General features: G+C 37.3%; 1 protein-coding gene across 1 annotated transcript in view; it reads right to left on the bottom strand.

Moving 5' to 3' along the window:
• The window catches only part of Ip6k (Inositol hexakisphosphate kinase), a 60,965-nt gene extending 41,053 nt beyond the window's left edge, over nucleotides 1-19,912 (bottom strand). Inside the window, exon 1 of the mRNA XM_077434343.1 lies at nucleotides 18,528-19,912. The gene's annotated coding sequence lies outside the window, so the exon portion shown is untranslated. The remainder of the gene's footprint in view (nucleotides 1-18,527) is intronic.
• Between the last annotated feature and the right edge of the window lie 2,593 nt (nucleotides 19,913-22,505).

The raw sequence follows: 22,505 nt of genomic DNA, 5'->3' as shown, positions 1-22,505 counted from the left end.
TTTCAGCACGCCCACGGATTTTGCTCTCGGAATATTTACACAGACCGTATCTATTGATAGATATGCATAGTTACAGATACCAATGGACATGGATAGGTTGAAAGCAGATGGAAATAGAGGAGTGGGTACCTATTTTCGCAATGTTCGATTGCACGTGCGCATAAATGTCACCATCGCCCATGTCCCAAACCTTACATAGCAGCACTGGTCATTGTCGAATCGACCAAAAAACGATTATTGAATATTTAATGAGTTCTCGGGAAATCGAATAGTCAGTGTAGGAAGTCGTTAGTTGACATTTGGGCTTGGGTTTCATTCACCTTTTAGCTGAATGACCTTCTGCGGACCGGGAACAACCACCACCCCCTCCTTCCGAGGGTATGTACAACGTGAGGGTTGTAAAAGCTCCTTTATTCCTTCTCAAGGATACGGAATGCGAGGGTGAAGCGGAAAGACTCAAGGTTGTTTCAAATGGCAGGACAAAATTAGGCCGTGAACCGTAAACTTCCGAGCACGTGAGTCAATAGTGAGGCTTAAAAAGTCGCATTATTCTATGGAAATGTAACATATACACGTGTTGAAATGGTAATAGTCCAATTACAATTGTCGGATAGCTTTTTTTTAAATTATAGAGGATGGGTTTTGAAAAGTTTTTTTTCCGAGTAAATTATCCCTTTTCGGTGTGTAATATCAGGGGTCATTACGACTAAGGTTGGCAAGGGCATGGATGATGTAACTACAACGACTCTAGAGAGCGTGTTGGCCGCTCCGGTGAATATTGATTTGGCCTGAGTGTTCGTGTGCACTCGGCGTTAAGTTTCAGCCAAGGTTGTTTCATCTCAAACGACTGTATTTTATTGAATACGTGTAAATTCGAATAGATTGAAGAGCAAATAATACTCGCAAATATCACAAATATAAATTGCATATTGAAAATCCCTGAAAAAAATACAGCAGAAGAACGCACATTTATATGCGTACTTTTGTATATGCGATAGAATGATCTGGAAATACCTGGGCGTTTCCCAACGTTGCAACAAAGCCATGAAAGTCAAATCTATATTCTATTATTATTTATGAACTGTATATTTTGGACGAATTGAATCGAATCGTCTTGAATAATAATTGATTAAACCCATATTTCAAGTTTTTTTTAAATGTGTGACCCAACATCACACTATGAACAAAATCAAATCCAGTACTTTATAAACATTCCAGCGTACCTATTATTGTACACTACATACAACATTTTATAAGTATATGTCAATATTATGAGCTATGACAAAGTAGTACTGACCTGAAAGTTATATGACAGAATGTCTATAATGAAATAAAACCTTGTACAAATGGATGTAATGTAAAACAATATTATATTATGTAAGGGGGTTTCCCTTTGCTTGAGACGCTGGAAAAGTCCCTATCATTCGATCAATAAGTGTGCATGCGTTTTACCACCAATCGGGAATCCGATATGAAGCATATCATTCCATTGTAGAACCCAAGGTACTGCGTGTTTAACACTTGCCTTAGTGTGCTAAAAAAATCCGATAGCCACTGTGGTGGACGCCAAGAGTCCAATTAAAAATGTATGTTTTAAGTTGAAATAATGCAAAATCTTCTAGGCTAATTACTGTAATTGGCTATAAAAATAATTTTATCGTGTATTAATAAATCGAATATTATAAAATAAATGCAAGAAATTAAAAAAAATAGCAGCTGAAGCAGAGCCGTCATTCCAAGGCGGATATCATTTTCACATTGACCGTTGAACGCGGCGTACTGAATGCCCCCTTTCTTTCGCATTTGTTAGGCACAAAGGGTTTCCCGCAAAAAATAATTATTTATATTGATACTGATCAATGTCTTTATATCGTACTGACATAATTCGAATCATAGAGGTTTTGATGATGAATACATAAAATATGAAGACCCTGCATTCAGTATATTTTGAGAAATAAAATAAAATATAAGCCCTGGTCACTCGCTATCCATCACAGTGCGGCAAGTGTTAAAATAATAACTTAAAGCATAATTTCAATCGACAATCTAATAGTTTGGCATTATATGAAGAAAAGGTGAAAATGACAGATAAAAATACCAGTATAAGATCTGTTAATGACTACCCAACTTTGAAGTTGTTGTTCTCGTCAGTTTTAAGCACCTAATTTTACGGAATTTTCTAAAAGTAGATCTCATTATAAAAATTAGACCGTCGTTGTAGCATAAAAAAAGTTATATCTTGTGTAAAAACACACACGCTAAATCATTATTATAATTAAAATGCGATGAAAACATGAAAACAGATTGTTATCAAAAAATCATCGACACTTTTTTTGACGCGCAGAAAAAATTGGCAACATTGACCGCCTGGCGTGAAAATCCTGACATCATTGCAAATTTTCAACCGCCGACTCAATTACTGGCTGAAACTTTTGGCACTACACAATCTCACTTAAAATAATTCAGGATAATAAGTTTCACAGAACAAAACCGAAACATAAAAAAACCTATCGTTTAGTCAGCCGTTTAAATTATGTAAAAACAGAAAAGGCAAAAAAATTATAAAACGACCATTAAAAAGCAACCGACACCATGACTAACGATGCGAATAAAACGATCGATTAAAAAACTTAATGTTGAACACGGCGTGACTAATCATAAAACTAGCAACCTTGCTAGCGGAACAATGAGCAAAAAAATGGACAAAGGACAAATAGGACGTTCCTATGATCCAACTATGTAATCTCGCAATAAAACTTTTAAGACCTATAAAACCAAAGTATGCGTGTTATGTCACACATATCATACATACAATGACATAAAGGTAGGCCTCAAGTATTATCCACACGTCCGCTTACACGTCTTCAATGGATATAAAAGGTTTTTTGTGAAGCTGCTTTCTAGAATACTAATGATCTGCTTTCCCTTGAACGCTCTAACGACCCCTTACAACCCTCGCCAAAAGACAAAAACAAAAACGCAAAAAAACAGGGATGAGGTCATGAGCTAGAGCGTCACAAAGCCAGCTAAAGGTAAACAAACTCCGGTCGATTGTTCAAAACTCAAAACGCAATAAACAAGACTCGAATAAATTTTATTATGTTTTGAAAGAATATTTCTAATGATTTTCAAATGCCATGGGTTTAAACAACGTCTGGAAAACAGCACGAGTTTAACAGCATTCTTCAACATTTACAATCAGGAGACCCAAAAGTCACAGTTCAAACGAAGTCTAACAAAGTCTAGTCCTATCCACCATACTGTGACATTGACTATTTGACTTGAAAATAGAAATGTATTGGTATCATTACACACTTGACATATAACTTAATTCACCCAAAATTTGACATTGACCCTTTTAAAACAAAGACGCAGTTTATTTTATACGTTATAAGATGAATCTCATGACAATCTCAAGGTCCTCGAATTTCAAATAAACGCTTAACTTTATTCTTGGTTCGACGTAAGTTTACCGTAGAAAAGATTCTATGTAAGTTTCAGCGCAGATCAGAACAAGTGTTTTTAGCCTTCGGATATAAAATGGTTTTAAAGGTAGATAGTTTTTGAATCTTCCTTCCACATTTTTTTCTTCTTCTTTCTCTGTTTCCGATCCAATAATATATTTGAAATTAGGTCGGACCCGTTCAGGTAGGACCTGATCGCCAACTAGCCTGCATCTTGGGAGTACTACATATATTCTCCAGGATTAGGAATAAGCTTTTCATACAACTTGGGATCGTCAAGTCTGTAAGTGACGGATTTAGTAAGCAGAAGGAGCATTTAATATCCCAACAGCGCTAACTGATTGCAAGCGATATGAGGCTAAGGTCCAAAGAAGCAGGAAGCATTTACTCCAAAGAGCAAGTAATTTAAACTTTTCATGATCACTAAAAAATTCATACGTATCGATCGATCGCAGAACCCGACCTTGGCCCACTTTGAAAAAGCAGGAAATATATAGAAAGAAGTCAAGCATAAATCAAACGCGTCTAATCTTAGTCTTACGAGTCTGAACATAGTTTAAGTGCAGGCAGATTCGCTTTTACAGCTCAATTTCCCTTTTTCAGGCAAGATTAAAATCTCTACTTGGAACTGGCGACACGGCCGGCTTCTGAGAATCCTATAATGGCAGAGCTTTCGCAGTAAAAGCTTCACTTGCTGAAAAATGAAGGTTCGAAAGCTTCAACTAGGAGCCAATCAATAAAGGCCGGCTGCGCGAGCTGCGCACATCTCCACATGGCCGCGACGAATCGTTTTTGATTTTATTATAAAATATTTCCCAGCGATTCATCGATACGAACCGGCGCTAACCAGTTCACAGGGTCTGAAAATAGCACGTGCTTTTTTTTCGGTCGTGTGACATATTTAGCATTTTCGATTTGTGCATGGGGATCCAAAGCAAAACAGTGTGCGTTCTTAATATAAAAATAAAGTTTAATAAAAACAGAGGTTTGTGTGGGTCGAATGTCCCCTGCTGATTTTAAGTGCGAAAGTAAGCGTCGTATGCATGGCGTAAATCGCGCCAGATTTCGGCACTTTTATAGCCATACAAGTATGTATGTGTGATAAAAACCAACAACATATTCTTTGATCTTACATAAGGTGTTTATAATCGATGCTAATCGGATCGTAGCTACATACATACATACATACATACATGCGCATAAAGTCGATTTTATCAACACTGACTAATTTGTTTACAATCACAATGACACCTCATAGTAACGTAAAAACATTAAATAATTCAACTCTAGTAAAAAACTATCTGTCTATCAGACTTGATATAATACAAGGCGCACCCAAAGACTTATATAACTATTGAAGTTTTATCATTCTTAATAATAATTATAAGGTTTATTAAAAAAAGCACATCAATTCATAGAAGCAGTAGCTTGGCGCATCGCAAGGGCCGCAGACGGCTCGCGAGCCGCAGTTACGCGACCCCAGTAAATAAATTAAAGACTTTTCCAATTTAAAGCTCAAACCGTTACATTCAATGGTTTCTATTCGACAAACTTTTCTAATAACGGGTTGATACTATATGTACGTATAACCCAAAACGAGTAGCTCGGATGAGTAACTTGGACGTTACCCGTAACTAGCAACATAAGTCAGTGGTTAGCGTTTAATGCTTTCGTTTGTGTGGTCACGGGTTCTATCCCTGGCTTTGTTGCTGACAAGACCTTGGATAAATGACTTCAAAGCCGATCGTTTCCTTTCAGGATATTCCAATGTATCAGATTTCATTGAAAACGGTACCAATTAATTGGCAATCCTGTCCTAATTTTCGCAAAATTTGAGTTTACAACATCTCATAATTTGTTGATATTCAAAAATGCTGCCAAAATTTGCCCATAGCTGTCTTTATGATAATTGAAATAGTTGATAATCAATGGCTTTGGATAATACGTATGTACAATATTGACAATAGTAAAAAAAAAATGTTTGTATACCTGTATAAAATAAAAAAAACGCGGCAACAGGTCATCCAACCGATTTTGGACGTTGACATCAGACCCGAGTCAAAGCGCAGATACACTGAATCGTACGGCACGGGCACGATCTTGGCCTCGATTGGTGAAAAAGCGTATTTTTTCACACTACAAAGTTTTTGTTTTCGACAAGTTTTTGCTATATTTCTTCAAATATGAGAATCACCGTTATCTATCACTGTCAAACCTGTCAATACAAAGATGTTTGGCCTGGGTACCATAGCATAGGTCAGGCATCCTAGCATGTATGTATGTAGATAAAGCGACGAAAATAATCAGAGGTAAAAGAAAATAGAAAATTATACAGTTACAAAACTTTATTTTGAAGGACTCGAAGATAACAAAGATGAACGAAAATCGTTCGCGATACCATCAACATAATCAAAAATTCATACACAGATCATTCCTCAAACAATGAAACCAGAAATCAACTACAATCTCGTTCAATTCCACGACACGCATTCCGAGAAGAATGCTCGCGACAAATACAGAACACGTGTGCTCAGATCTTGCGTCACAATTGCGGAAGATGTGACAGCTTAACCTTCCTTCTCCACATGTACCCTGACTGAGATAAAAAACGATGGCGCGATGCCGACCAAAGGTTGAGACCTCTTCAGATCAGTTGCCATTGCAAAATTTTTCTTTCGAACATCAAAATTCAAAGCAGATATCGATTTATCTGCGTTGCAATTCGCAACACGAACGACCTACGATGAAAAAGCTGAACCGGCGATAAGCGATATCTTGCACAAAAACCAAGTACAAACACGTCGAACGGCGGTTACGATGGACAAAATAAAATACCGACAAGTACAAAGCCGAGTTCTAATCCAATAAGTAAACACAAGTTGGATTTCAAGAGCGAACAAACGTACGAGACCGTGAAAAACCACAAAGTGCACGAAACGCATTGTTGCACAATTGCGATAATACCGCAATCGTTTATATTATGAGCTAAGTTAAGTGATTCTTACACAATATCTAAATATCGGAATTACTAGCATATGTCAATGGTCAGGGTTGGATGCTCATATCCTAGTGACGAACTGGGTTAGTATGTGCACAGCATTCCAGTACTGACTGGCCTTTGCGATTGACGGTCGGTTCACCGTTATTATCTTCAAATTATACCCTGTTTAACAATTAGATTGGATTATGATGATACGGTCGTACAAAGCATTCTCAAGTGGATCTGTACTCCGGAAAAGCGAATCTTAAATATATATATACATATATATATATCAAACTGTATCCCTTACTTATCACACCAATTGTATCCCACCAATATCTGTCTGTAACTGGTTAAGTGTGGTGTGACTAGCCGACAACACTCAATTTTGCGATAGAAACGTGTGGTAGCATGTACATATGTACATAAAATGACAGATCAAAACCGCTTTATTATGCAACTCACCTAAGAATTTTTCCTTTTCATACGCCAAAGGTCTTACAAGATCAGTTTAGACTGGGCCTGTGATAAGAAGCATCATAATAAATCATCACATCGATATTTCTCATTCCAACTCTTGTTACTATGTATGACAATCATACATACATATTTTCAAATTGATATTAGGGATTGCAATACCGGTAATACCAGTATCGGTACTACCGGAATCGGCTCAAAACACGAATTTCGGTGGTACCGGTGTTAAAAAAGAAATACCGGTTTTTATTTTTTGAAAACAATATCTCCATGGCTAAAAACGACCGATGCGTATATTTTTCAACAGTATTTAGATATAAGCGAAGAATACAACACAACCAAAAAAAAAAGCTTTTAAAAATGCTTATTGTAGGGGATTAAATGTGTTGCTTTCAATGTAAAATAGCTTTATGGAGTATTAACATATTTATTTTTCAGCATTTCTGCAGAAGTTGCATTTATAAATAGTTGTTATTTACCTTTACCTGTTAAGAAGTAGGTACCTTTGCCGTACCTACTTCACAGTATCCTGTATTTGAAGGTTTAGATTTGGCGTATCTTTCAATAAGCATGTTGAAACATGCAAACCATACTCGGGTTGTCAGGCGTACGGGTATTTTATTACCAATAATAATATAAAAAAAGAATAACAAAAATACCGGTACTACCGGTATCTTTCGGTTACATCGATATCGAAAATTTCAGTATTTTTGCAATCCAAATTTGATATTATGCTTATTTTGAATGTAAAATTTTGCACATATATAACTTTCACAATAATCAGTTCTATAGGCTAGGATAGCAAAAAAATAAATTCCCAAATAACAATTCCTCGAATTTAAATAATTTATTCAACAGAAAGCTCAACACGCAACACGCGATATGTAATTAAATCATACAAGAAAGTTGCACGCATTGAGCTGCCATTCTTACTTAACTTCTACGACTTGTACACTACGTACTATGAACCAAATTTTCTTTTGCGGCCATTCGCCACCACCGCTCGCCAAAAGGCCTCTCCAAATGACTCTCTCTCGTCTTACTACATCCACTCATTTAATTTGTAGCTCTCCTTACGCCCATGCATCTGATGCCCATTTTTCATATACTTAGATAAATACGTCATCTACGGCAAACGGATTATCACGCACATTAAAATCGCGTAAACGAAATCCGTAGCAACGAAAGTCGCGGATAGGGAATATCTGGCACTCGAGTTTTCGATAGTATGATAGTTCGCATACGTGACTATCGATGGATGGAATTTTCGCGTGCCAGATGTTCCATGATCGAGATTGTAGTGACGTTTGCGAGATCGTATTGTGCGAAATACTCACCGAACTATAAGCTACTATTGGCATTTATATAAAGTTTCCACAATTCACCGAGTGCATTGGACTTCACACAATTTTTTTCCATTCAATGTACATACAACCAGCAGCATGGACTAATGGTTAGCATATATTGCTATGGTCAGTGTGGTTATAAGTTCGAGTCACACAGGTTGCTGCTGACCAGACCTTGGTTTGTGACCAGGCCGGTCGTTTCCTATCAGAGTTTGCCAATTTTTCTGATTGTCATTGAAACGATTCCTGCAAAATTGTCTTTCCTCCCCAGTTCTCTCGCAAAATATTGAGTTATTATTTTATATATTGTTGCGTAGGGGTGGGTGGAGGATCCAAGTAAAAGGCCAACAGTCGTATCACAGCATTTATTGATGATTCAGGAGATACACGTATTGACAGTGTTCAGTCCAGAATGACATGATATCGCCTACGTACCGCCTTATAAAGGGTAGATCTCACAGGACGCCTAATCTGTTTACCTGTTGTATAGTCACGTATTCGGATATGTATTTCCACGACATTGGGTCTCCCCGTACCGATTCTGAGAAATAACTAATAACGGTCATTGTTTAGCCTAAATGCATTTAGAGTCCAGATATAATCTTTGGAAGTAAGTGCAAGCACTTACATAGTTAATCCGATAACAGATAACCCTTGAACGGTCACATAGTCTCTGGGATTCTATTCGCTTAATCCGCGGCGTACGTAACAATATCAAGGTTCGCCGGGTTTCTCTCCATATATATCTCTGTTGTATAAATGTTTATTGTATACGATGTTTGCAATGCTTCGTTTGACCATATACATATGTCATGTATAATTTCGAATTATGTATTAATATATAATTCGGTGTGTTTCTTGATATGTATAGTACACTCGTCGCATTGGAGCGACCTGTAATGACGAGTGTACATAGATTGATTGATGGAATAAAATAAAATATGTACTAGTCTCACGTCTATACTTCGTTGCTGTCAAAAAAAAGTGTATACAGATATCACCTTTACCCAAAACCTATAAAGGTACACGTGTACATACCGATAAGATTCTGATAAGACTTTTATGAAATACTTTTCATCACAGTGCACATGACGTGAGATAGCCGATGATCGTTTTGCAAGGCTTGGGTATGCACTTGGGTAATATCGCTGTAGCGCACGACTAACAGTGCTTCCGATCGCACGGTCGTGCGAATTGTGCGCGTCTTGCTACTACAGTTCCGTCATTGTGCTGCGAGAGCGAGACAGCAGCAAGGGCTAAGCGGCGAGTGCGAGAGAGACAGTCGACTCCTAGAGTGACGTGACGCGCTACGTCATCGCCATGATAGCAAACAATGGCGTCGACAGCGCCGCCGCCTTGTCTGGCAGAACCACGCGACGGCACACCGGAAACAACCAACAAAAACAAAACCGGTGCGGGTGAAATTAGAGAACATAAAAAAAGCGATTGGCAGCAATGGAAAAACACCCGGCGCGCCCCTGCCCCGGCCCAGATTCGGACGCGTGATGCAACTCAGTCTTTCTGAATAGAATGGACGGCGCAGCTGAAGTAGCAACAGCTAGCGGCGATTAAACTTTACTGCTTGCACAACAACAGACGAGACTGTGCAAATCGTGGGAATTAAACTTAGTGCAGAATTGCATCCAATACTTGTCACGTGTAGTGGACGCGCATCCATTAGGGCGAAAACACGCAGCACGGAACGTGGCACGTGGAACATCGACAGGTGCTCCTACATTTCTTCAAATATGGGATACATCGTCATCGATCACTGTCAAGCAAGGATACAATTTTAGCGAAAACACCCCAGAGGGTCATTTTGGGGCAAGGCGTGCATTAGATGTTTATTAGATTCTTTTAAACATGCGAAAAAATGCAAGGCACGGCGCATTTTTTCGCATGTTTAAAAGAATCTAATGAAACCAAGTGCCACGTGCACTGCTGTGTGTTTCCTTTCGCCCTTAGTCGCGCAAAATATATTTGAAATTGTACAGATGCAGAATATTTTCATTTAGAATTAGGAAGTGGAACCAAAAACACCCACTCTCCCAGTATCCCAATTGCTAATTTTGACATTTAAATCATCATAATTTACAGCCATTCACCATCCACTGCTGGATGAAGGCCTCTCCAACACGCTTCCACTCGTCTCTGTTTTGCGCAACACTCATCCATCTCATTCCGCACATTTTCCTAATTTCGTTCACCCATCTTCCTTGCGGTCTTCCTTTTACTCTTTTGCCTTCTCTCGGGTACCATTCAAGCACTTCTTTTGTCCACCTTTCGTCCATCCTCCTAGCTACGTGACCCGCCCATTGCCATTTCAATCTCTTCACTCTATCCACTATGTCCACTACCCTTGTCATATTTCTCACCCACGTGTTCCGCTTTCTGTCTTTCCTCGTTATGCCAAGCATACAGCGTTCCATACTTCTTATGTACAGTAATATGCCTATTTTTGCGCATGCCTTTCCTTTCATAATTATTTAGCACGACGAAAAACGGAAATATTTTATTTTCCAAATTCTAAAACGAGTCCCCCAAAAAAAATCAGTGATCAGTATGATCAAACGGTTATAAGCATCGTCCGTTTACACTAGAGAAGTTGTTGACCTGCCAAAAAGAAATGTAATCAAATTGTTAGTACAGTTTACTCAGGATAGTGCTACCCTCTGCAACCTAATTTTACGCACAGATAATATGTACATTCGGCCAATCAGCGTACACACACTTTTCCACCAGATGACCTTTCAATCGTGCTGACCTATGTCACGCTGATACGTTACTCGACCGTGATTTAGACATCGCTTAATAGAAAAGTTTCCAATAACCCGCGAAGCACTGATATAGCATTATTGCAACATCAATTTGGCTCAGTAATAATGAGACGGATATAAAATTATTAATGAGGCGACAAGGCTAGTCATGCCTGAAACATTAGAAACGAATGTCATATCTTGAACAAGGTGCAATTTATAGCACAGGAACTGTAGAAGGTCTCGTAATTATCACTAAGTAGATATAATGCAATTGTGCATCGGGGATATCTCCATAGTCAGGACCCAGAAATTCGGGATGCTGGAATTCAGGCGTCCTGGATACTTCGCGTGCTTGCGTTAACCAGGTCCGGTTCACCCAGATTCCAATTATTTCTGCCATGTGACCTCTCATTCCCCTCTTCTCCGTGTCGAAGAATAACGAATGCGTCGCTCGTGGTCGTTTTCCTGTCTTGCTCCAATCTCTGGTCGTTTCCAAGAATAACAACGTCTTTGTCTTTAATACACGTGGTCGACCGGTAGATCTTTGTCTCTGAAGCTGCTTCTCAGAATGCAATTTACTCAACCACAGTTCGGTACCATTCGTTGTGTATGTATTCTATTTATTGTGTGCATTATAAATTCACAATATACGCACCTTCTTAAAATTTGATGGCAGCTCATTTTCTTGGACAAACGATTTCAATTCTATAATCATTCATAGTGTCTAATAAAATTAATTAATTGTAGAGTAGGAGCAATTTATACTGTGCCAATTTTAGAAACCGCAGTTTAGTGTAGCTCTTGGGATAAACACTAAAGCGTATACCCAGCTAATAATCGAAGATTTTATTCAAATTTCTCAATGATTATCAATACATATGCATATCACTGGTGACAAGATCTGAATTAATATCAGATAGACCATTTTAAGACAGTTCTATGTATGTATATAAAATTTTCACCATAAAATATCCATCTTTCTCCAGAAGGTAGACGAGAAACCGTTAGATAAAAAAATACTTTTTCAAAAAAGCTCTACTAAATGAATACGTGCTGCGAATAAGGTGGTAATTAACAAAAGTTGTAATTTAGTGTATTCAAGAAAAACTTTTTTTTATTCATTGTCGATATTTTAATAGCTTTTTCTAGATCAAACGATATATTTTCACACGCAAACTTTATTTAATAATCAAAAATTACCAAAATTAATTCAATACAACAAAAAAAAACATGCAAAACACAATGAACATGTGGAATAAGGTGGTCAGCGAATGTAATTACAACGTTATTCCACAACTCCTATAAAAAACAAACAAGCACTAGCAGGGAGAACGACGGGCGCTTTTCCAGACATATTGACACTTAAAACCACGTTATTCCACTGAGCGCGTGCAAAATCTAAGGGCGGTTTCAGACTAGCGTTTATAATCTCGTTTTTGAAGTGCATGTAGGCGCGTATAGGCGCGTCGTTTTCCATACGCGCAACTCGTACGAGCGTAGACGCGCTTATAAGCTCGTATTATCCATGTTGATACTAAATCACCACTACCGGTTCGAGCGAAAACGCCGGAATAAGCCCGTGTACGCGCGTCCGGTTTTTTGAAGCGCGAAAAGTAGCGCGTGTGTAAGCGCGTATGCTGAAACGACCGTATACGCGCAGAAAAAAACCGCCCTCACGGCAAAGTTGATTTACCAGTAAAAACGTCAAAAATTAAGAATATTTTTACAGAGGGTGACGAATGACGTAACCAAATAGCACGTTATTCCACAAAAAATGTTAGTTAGCACCTTATTCGCGACACGTATTCAAATTGGTAAATAGTAAAAAAATTGACCGTCATGAATTTGTTACGCTTGAAATCAAGTATGCATTTAAAAAATGTTTTGAAAGTAATCATCTGTTCAGATTAAATCAATGTAGACACTCGAGCGACATACAAGTTTAGCCACTAGTTGCAGAACCTTCAATAGAAGAATGTCACAGCTACACACTATATAATATTGGAAATCGAATCAAGAACCATCAGTTCAAGAGTCCAATACCCTGCCAACCAGTCGACTGATATTTATTTATGTGTGTGCAAATGTTTTATAAGGTTTTTGACCAGACAGTAGCCAACAAAGCAAACATTGCATTCAGGACCCACGCTCCCAGGGTACGTTGACCAAACAACTATGTATTCCGAAACACGTATATAAATACAAATTCGTCTGGTTTAATTTAATTCTATCCGTGCATCTCTCGTTCTATTTTTCCGTAGCGGCCGTTTTATTTAATTTGGAACTGGGACAATATTCAATTTATCCACTTCTTTGGATGTTTTTTTTGTTTCGTTGGTTACATTGTTCGAATTCAATTTGTGCAAATTGCTCGATGACCTCTAACTGTCTGTGAATTGTTCAACTTTTCTTTTTCACTTTGTTGATACTCAATACGCAGTGACGACCTTTGTTCAAAACGTTCTCGTTTCGAGTCGCCAGTGTCAATCTGTTCCAATTTCTCCCATTTAGTACTCACTCTAACGCCGACACATGTTCCAATTCGACGCATATCAACTTTCGTACATCCCGAACTTCCTTTGTCCTGTCAGGCGCATGTAAACACGGGTATATGTATATAATAAGTCGATATATTGATACGTCATCGTATATCAACAAACTGCCGTGAAATTGATGATTTAGCACGCTGCTGAAAGGTTATGACTTCGAGTATGCTTTCTCTCGAGTAGTATCAATATTTATAACATTGAGGCAATATATGGTGGATTTGGTTCGTTATCACGTTTTAATACGTTAGTTTAATATTATACAATACCGACCACACTCAAAACAATGACATTATCAGCCAGTTCAAAGAACGTACAATGTTTATCAAGACTGCCCAGTTTATATTTTGGTGTTTGTTTTGGTAGGTAAGGAGTAAAGAAGACAGAATCTGATTAGACTTTTTAAATAAACCTTCCTTCAGACTTGGATATAAAAATAAACAGTACAATGAGATCAGCTGGGGTTAAAATAAAGGTACACGAAATACTAAGGGCGAAAACACACTGAATAGAGCGGCACGGGCACGTTCTTGGATTATTTTTTTCCACAAGAAATCACCATTTTCGATCACTATCAAACCTATGTTAATACAAGGATTCAAGCCTAGGTGCCACAGCATAGATTATGCATGCTAGCGGTTTTTTTTACATGTGCAAAATTTTTTAAAACAAAAAACACGTGCCACATGCCTCTGCGTGTCTACGCCCTAAAGGTGCAGGCACACAGAGTGGCACGCGGCACGTATTTTTTTAGACAGTTTTGCACATTAAAAAAAAACCGCTGGCATGCCTAGTATCTACCGTAGCAATCCTAACCGAAACTCCCCCTGGAGTGTTTTCAGTGATATTTTATCCTTGTTTGACAGTGATCGATAACAGTGATTCCCTCATTTGAAGAAATGTAGGAGGAAATTGTGGAAATAATAAGTACGAAGTAACAATGACTTGAAGATACGTTTACCTAAGCGTGCCGTGCCGTCCTTTTGAGTGTGTTCATCCATGATGCAGTCACATGCAATTTTGGATCATAAATGGGATTATGACATCTGGAGTCTGAGCTGTGGAAAGGATACATCTATGGGAAGTCGTGGTTATTACTAGGAAGAATCGAATTCATAAGGTAGAAACTAAATAGCCATTATATTAAATAAGCACGATGTGTATATTATAATGTATTGAGATATCAATTTAACTGCCAATGGCACTTTGAATGCTCGGAAAAAGGTTGCCCAATTCAGAAACGATTGGAAGTAGCAGATAATCATTATTAGTAAAATGTACTATGTAGAAGTAGCATAATAATGATTCATTAGAGGCAACTTGGAGAAGATTATGGGATCAGAAGAAAACAATGAAGTATTATAGTATTACTCCTGGCTTTCAATGGAGTCTTCTTAAAATGACACATTTCGGCAATTTTTAATTTCTCGACTAGATCAGCACGTCATTTTCATCACAGCAGATTAATTATTCCTTAGATAAATTGATTTGAATTTTTCTGTTAAGATTTGTTCATATATGTACATCATCATCATCATTTACAGCCATTCGCCATCCACTGCTGGATGAAGGCCTCTCCAACACGCTTCCACTCGTCTCTGTTTTGCGCAACACTCATCCATCTCATTCCGCACATTTTCCTAATTTCGTTCACCCATCTTCCTTGCGGTCTTCCTTTTACTCTTTTGCCTTCTCTCGGGTACCATTCAAGTATATGTACATATGTATGTATATTTCACAGGAGATTCATTTTCTACAATCAATATTTTTATTTTTCTAAATACCTAATCTCTTGAGTATGATCCAAAGATAACTGATGGACCCCGTTCAGGTAGACCTAAATGCATTCTATGATTGAATTTAGGACTACCTGGCGCAGCCATTAAGATTATCTTAGCACAATCACTGCAGATAGCGATTACAAATTAAAACATCTGAGTTAGTCAGATGTTTAATCAAAACTTGCAAAAAAAGCGACAGTACGTACCTCATATTATTTATTCATAAGCTCCCAGAATGTTTTGGGATTAAGGCGAACAAGAAATTTAATATTTTATAAGTTTTGGGACGTGTCATTCCGCTCATACTGTCGAGTGATAAGTTTAATGCGAGTTAAAGTTTTAAAGCCCAAAGTATATAAGATAGCACTTGATAATAGGAGCATTGGTTGAACAGGACTTGGATTGTGTAAGAAAGTACGACAATACCCCAAAAACCTTTTATGACCTACAATCATACCCCAATTGATTCAGTTTGCTAGTAAACCAACTTAGAATCTCGTTTCCTAGTTGGTCGGTTAGTTTTATAATCTCGTTTCCTAGTATGTATGCATAGTATGTCCTAATATCCGTCTAGCATAATGGAAAAGGTAAAGTGACCAAAAGTAATAGGGTATTTTGCTCAAACATAAAAAAATGAGGCATAGTGGCATATTCCAAGAGATCTTTTCAACCTTTCGTTCGATCGTAAAAAATAACTGTTCTATATCTGTGATACCTGCTGCCTATTTGTAAGACCTACTACCCCATTAACTATGTTTACCTCCAGACACACCTAGGCGATAAAAATTAAGCCAAATGGGTCTAAATGGGCGTATACTCTACTATCACACCTTCTATATAGTCGAGGTGACATAATTAAACATCGCTTTGACCCAGAAAAGCTCTGGAGTTGAGAGACAGGTGGAACATCTGACCCAGTTATGGGCTGCAGAATGCAACCGTTGACCCGCACACACCCACGGGATGTTGCGTTGACCTAAATCGTACGACCCGGCCCAACCCCTTCGCACCTCAGCTGAAAAATATAACTCTTATCTGCCACCGTGTGACATAATAAAAACATGTTTTGGCAGGGAAGGCTACAAAACGGTCTGGCTGGTGTGTCACGCTAACGAAAATAAAAAAAAACAACATTTGTACACATGCGAGAGCACACATCAAATATTTAACGGGTGCTCTTCATTTAAAATATATCTATCACAATGCCTATTATAAAATGGTACGCAAACAGTCGGGTAATGCCTCAACAAATATGGCGTTTAGATTTGATTGCTAATTATTATTATTGTACAATCACAATGGTGGAGTGCATGTTTATATTTCTTTGTTTGTATATTAATAATTGAATACCGATAATAGACAAGATTAAATATCTGTGGACTTAATAATAAGCGGTTTATACATATATGTTAATGTATGGAAAATTTTCAAATAACACTTTACGACCACGTGCATACTGGCGCGACGCAAAAAACTACCAATATAGCGATGCTACAGACATAATGCTATGTCTATCCTCACTTGGGAATCATTAAAATACTCTTGTCGCATTGAACCTTGGGACGCACAAATTTGTGTCTACTGTGCCGCACGGGCATGCGGTGCATGCGGGCATTTTAAATTAAGGGGTCCAAAAGGTTTTCAAATAAAAAAAATACTAGATATTTTTCAAATAAAAATCTTGAAAGTCATTTTAAATTATTAAAATGACTAAAGGAAACAATATTTAAAATTTAATACTCCAAATTTGATATGCGACACATTGCGTGTCGAATTTTCACCCATCTGTACTCCTTCTCACGACATTCGATAGTTTTCCGTTATGGTACAGTAAAAATAATTGTCTGCAATTATCTATAAAAACGATGTTAAAATAAAATGTCTTTGAAATATGTAATTGCATAATTTGCGACTAATAATTACAATTAAATAATTACCAATTTAATTTTAATAACAAGAATACTAAAGGGGGCCTTTTTCTAACATTTGCATGCGGGCCCAATTTTTCTAGTTACGCCACTGACTATATGTATGTATAATACATATAATCCAAATAGAAATTTTATATTTTTACTTTTCTCTATTTTTCCTCAATTTATTATGTTTCTAATATTGTCATCAATACCACAAATCTAACATATTATAGGTATTCAAGCAATTAATCAGAATATATGCATATGTAAATGTTATAAAATATTCATATTAGCAAAAACTTCCTTTTCCTGTATACAGCAAAATTCAAAAGTATAATATAAAATGTATAATCAATTTGTGATGTTTCATGAATAATTAAACGGCAAAAAATTAAATAAACGACTATATCCGGTGGGCGGAAATTTGCCTTGAATTATATATTGCTTCGACCAAAAATATGAAGATACTAAAAAATATTCGGCTGAAAAATTAAGCCGGATTATATCGATTCCAATTCAAATACATTAATACTTCGTCAACAATTCAAAGGAAAATATTATCAGTATATTATAAAATATCTCATTTATTATAGGTGAATCAGTGCTTTTAGGGCTAATTTGAAGAAGTAAATCTGTGGTTGATTCATTGTCATTTTTTTTTATGTTACAATCTGTTGGAATTTATTTTTATTTTTATTTAACTCTATTTCTCTTTTAATGGCATTTTTATTCTATATGTGTACCATTACATATAAAAATTAAAATCTTAATTTAATTAATTAATTTTCATCAATCTTCATTTGACTGCGGCCCAAAACAAAATCGATAACACCTAGTTAAAATATAATAAGATAACGATGCACTTGAAATAAGTAAAACTATGCGTAACAGTTAACAAACATTGCATCATTGTTATAAAAAAAAAAAAACAATAAAAAGCTTGTAATCCGCGATAACAATGAAACCGATACATAAAAAGCGAATTGTGCAACGAGGAACACTGGCGAACAGGTTTTCACCGAACGCCATACGTTCGCGCTGTCAATCTCTCGCAATGGCACGCGATCGCGTGAAAAGAAAACATCCAAAAGATAAATACATCGCACATGACGAGATGCAAAATTCGTACCCGGAAATGTACAGTTTGAATAAAATCGATCGGTTAAATAAAAAACATTTGGAAACAAATGAAAATCGCGAGCGAATGAATCACGTTGGTAGCAGTGATTGAAAGAGGTGAGCGATAGTAGTCAGTGGTTACCTGGTAGGTAGGGTAGACGGGCGGGCGCGTGTGTGAGTGGTGGTCTGAGCCGATTGGCTCTTCGGTGTCAGTGTCGGTGTCGGTGTCGGTGTGTCGGTGTCAGTCCCGGTCCTGGTTCTGGTTCTGGAGGCAGTCGAGCACTCCTGGCTCCCGGGGTCTGAGTCTTGGAAATGTCGTGGAGAAAAATGGTAGTGCAATTGGTGCGCATCTGATCTCTGAGCCGACACACCTACACCTACACCTAAACGTGTGCGTGTGCGTGTGCGCGAACGCCTCGCAGCGTCTTATCGTCCCGACGCTCGACACGACACTAGCGACCAACGGACTGAGCCAAACTGAGGGAAAAGTGGGGGTTGCCGCTTCGCGCATGCGCCTTCTGCTTCTCTTTCTCCCTTTCGGCCGTTCTACCTCTCTCTCCCACTCTACTGACTAATATTATACAAGACCTGTGCGCTTTTCCCGCTCGGAAAATCTCGCTGGAAAACTCTCAATGGACGCCTATTCAACTATCGATGTTCGATTTTCGTTCCCGCTTGTTAGTACTATGTATGGCAGAAAAATTGCAAAAGTGTCATCCAATTTCCGTAACGACGAGTTTCCAACAAAATATTCTTCTAATACATAATGCCGGTACGATTTTTTGTTGTTGTAAAGCTTGAATTGACACCACGGACAAGAAATATAGAGATTTTTAAATTATGAATAAATATCCTAATATTTTTATGGGTAATCAATTTATCTAGATATTATAATCATTAGGGCTGTATATAAATAGGTGTATTACAAGTCGTTTTGTGAGCTATAAATGTACCGGCAGACGTTCGACACAGTGGCGTAGCTACCTCATAGCTAAGTCATGCTAAGCATGAGGGCCTAACTTGACAGGGGGCCCAAATCTCCATACACTCAATCACTGTCCAACTTAAAAATATCGAAAGTAATAAAAATGACTCAAATCATACACATGTACATAAAATACTATTTTGCTTCACTTTCAATTGTTCAGAGCGATTTGGTGCCCACTTAATTCACGTAACGTCATTTTTAAACAAATAATTTATTAAGAATGTTTTAATAAGATTCATTACTAAATATGGTTGCTTACAAGGTAAATTTTCAGAACAATTACTATGGCGCATGTCGAGAGGTCCTTCAGCAAGTCAACAAATATTACAAAAGAAACTTAATCGAAGAATCCAGACTAAAAAATCTCGCTACGCTGGCTATTGAACACAAACAAGCATAGAAAATTTATTAGTGATTTTAAAAATCTCAAATTCAAGAGACAAATACTACAAGTATGGCTGCAGTATGTTTTCATATAAAAAATATTTATTTCAAGTTTAAACCACTGGGTCATTAAAGGAATTCCTAATGCATCACAATGATCGAAAATAAAACAGAGAAGAAACAAATATATACATATATATTAATTGTACAGAAATAAAATACATATTTATACACACAATACATAAAAAAAACAATAGCAGCATAGTAGTCAATAAATATTTAGTAATAGTTCAATATAAGGAGAAAAATTGGTAATGCCTTTCATCAACAGTCAGCACCAACATAAATACATACATATGTATATACAAGAACCAGCCGTGAATACAAAATATCCCCGTGAAGCCCAAATAGAAGAGAGAAGATCAAAATTCAGTCTTCTATTTATTTTATCAAAATTCAAAAATCACCACCGAATTATGAAAATAACGATAAGCGCAGACTATCAGACAAATATGTAGGTTAAAATAATCTCTGATAACCTAAAATATCATATCAGACACAAAAGCAACAATTTCATTAAGAAGTCGGATAGCTCTTGGAATAGGAGCCATCCTGTGCGGGCAGAGGTATAACCATCACGCAAGCACATAATTATTATGGACATAAAATTCAATTATTCCAGCAACGATGGGTGTGACATATTACCACGTAGAAGCTAGAAAACAAAACGAATTAATGAAGTTTCTCCGAAGTTCAAGCGAAATATGTATACCCAAGCTTGCTCAAAAGATATTGTTGCGTAGGGGTGGGTGGAGGATCCAAGAAAAGGCCAACAGTCGTTTCACAGCATTTATTCATGATTCAGGAGATACACGCACTGTCAGTGCTCAGTCCAGAATTACCTGATATCGCCTACGTACCGCCTTATAAAGGGTAGATCTCTCAGGACGCCTAATCTGTTTACCTGTTGTATAGTCACGTATTCGGATATGTATTTCCACGACATTGGGTCTCCCCGTACCGATTCTGAGAAATAACTAATAACGGTCATTGTTTAGCCTAAATGCACTTAGAGTCCAGATATAGTCCTTGGAAGTAAGTGCATGCACTTAGTTAACCGATAACAGATATCCGTTGGTCTAAGTGCAATTCGCTCAATCCGCGGCGTACGTAACAATATTTATTTATTTATTCTAAACAGACCATTGTGGCATAACAGGAATTCCTAAAGCGCCACAATGGTCAAAAAATATAACAATATGATAGTGATATGGGTAATACCCATACTCTTTCCTATATAGGAAACGAAAAAATGCAGAAGTGGTCAGTAAAAACAAAGAGATGAGCGACTTTCAATTTTTGGTCGTAACACCACGAAAGCCGACCATCATTCAATTAGTCTGAACAATAGCATTTTACTCTAGTTTGCTTCTCAATAGCCAGTTGAAAAGCAAACGAGAAGACAAAGGTTGGAGAAAAACCTTACATATCTCAAGACAAATTTAAATTAACAAAAGGAAACGTCAACGACTGTCTCGTATACATTTTTTTTTATATTGTTTGCGAAAAAGTGAACTAATAAAGCTGTCAACGATAAACATAATTTAAGCTTGATAATATAATACCTTTGGCTTAAATATTGTTAATATTGTTGTATTGAAGCATCAGTATAATTGAATTTATTAAATCAATACAAACATGTACCATTTATAGACACCAAACAAATGCTTCGAGGCGACACGTGTCATATTGCACCACATTTTGTAATTTGCTTTGCTAAATAAAGCTGCCAGTGTACATTTGTACAGTGACTCGTCTTTGGAGTGCGTTAGCAAAGCTCGGGTTTGTCATCAAATACATGTATCGGATAAAGCTTTACCGAGAGTAAATAAAATATACATATATTTCGTCAATTCTCACGTACAGCTAGCACCCCGAGGGACGCTGTTGAAGCCCCCGGAGTGTTTGTTTAAATTTAAAACAAAGTAATTCTCATGAAACGTGACTGATCCTGTTTTCACAGGGTATATTTACAGGACTCGTGCATTGTTTGGAACGAAGCGTGCTCGCTCTCGAATGGATTGCGCTGAAGAAAACCAAACAATGGTTAAGCATTTTCATACATACAATGTTCTTATGTGGGTTTTTCGATTGCTTGTAGGTTGATCTGAGAAGTTGTCAAGACGTGACAAAGAAGTTGACAAAACTACAAGTTGTCAATGGAGTGTCTCTTGGCAACTTTTCCTTTCAATATAGCTTATGACTGCATACTGATACTTTTTCGGTCGGCTCTAATAATGCTTTATTATCTGTTTTTGAAAAGGATTGTTGCAATTTCCAAACACTTCTTTGAAGTATTAAAGGGAAGTTTCGATTTTTTCGGAGCTTAAATTTTGGGCTCCTGAATGTGGTAGAGCTTTGCGTCATCGTCGACTTTTCCAACCTGTAGTCGCGGAATGTCTGGGGTTCCCGGGTTCGATACCTGGCTTGACCCCTATTGAAAAGAATTTATTCTTCTCAATCAAGGTCAGTTCTTTATAAGAAGAATTTTTGCAGTGCTGCTGGTTAGCCTTGGATATTTGAGACTCCAAGTCGATCGTTTCCTATCAGAGCTAGCCAATTTATAGCTTGTCAATTTATGTCATTGTTGAAACGGTTCCTCTTCAAATTGGCAAAAACCATCCTCCCCACTATGTCACCACTGTTTTAATTTGATTTCAAAAATTTATAATCTATAAATTTATATAT

Source organism: Arctopsyche grandis, chromosome 7, assembly GCF_051622035.1.
Source record: "Arctopsyche grandis isolate Sample6627 chromosome 7, ASM5162203v2, whole genome shotgun sequence".
Lineage (NCBI taxonomy): Eukaryota > Metazoa > Arthropoda > Insecta > Trichoptera > Hydropsychidae > Arctopsyche > Arctopsyche grandis.
The sequence above is the reverse complement of the archived record's forward strand: the minus strand, read 5'-3'. Positions and strand labels throughout refer to the sequence as shown.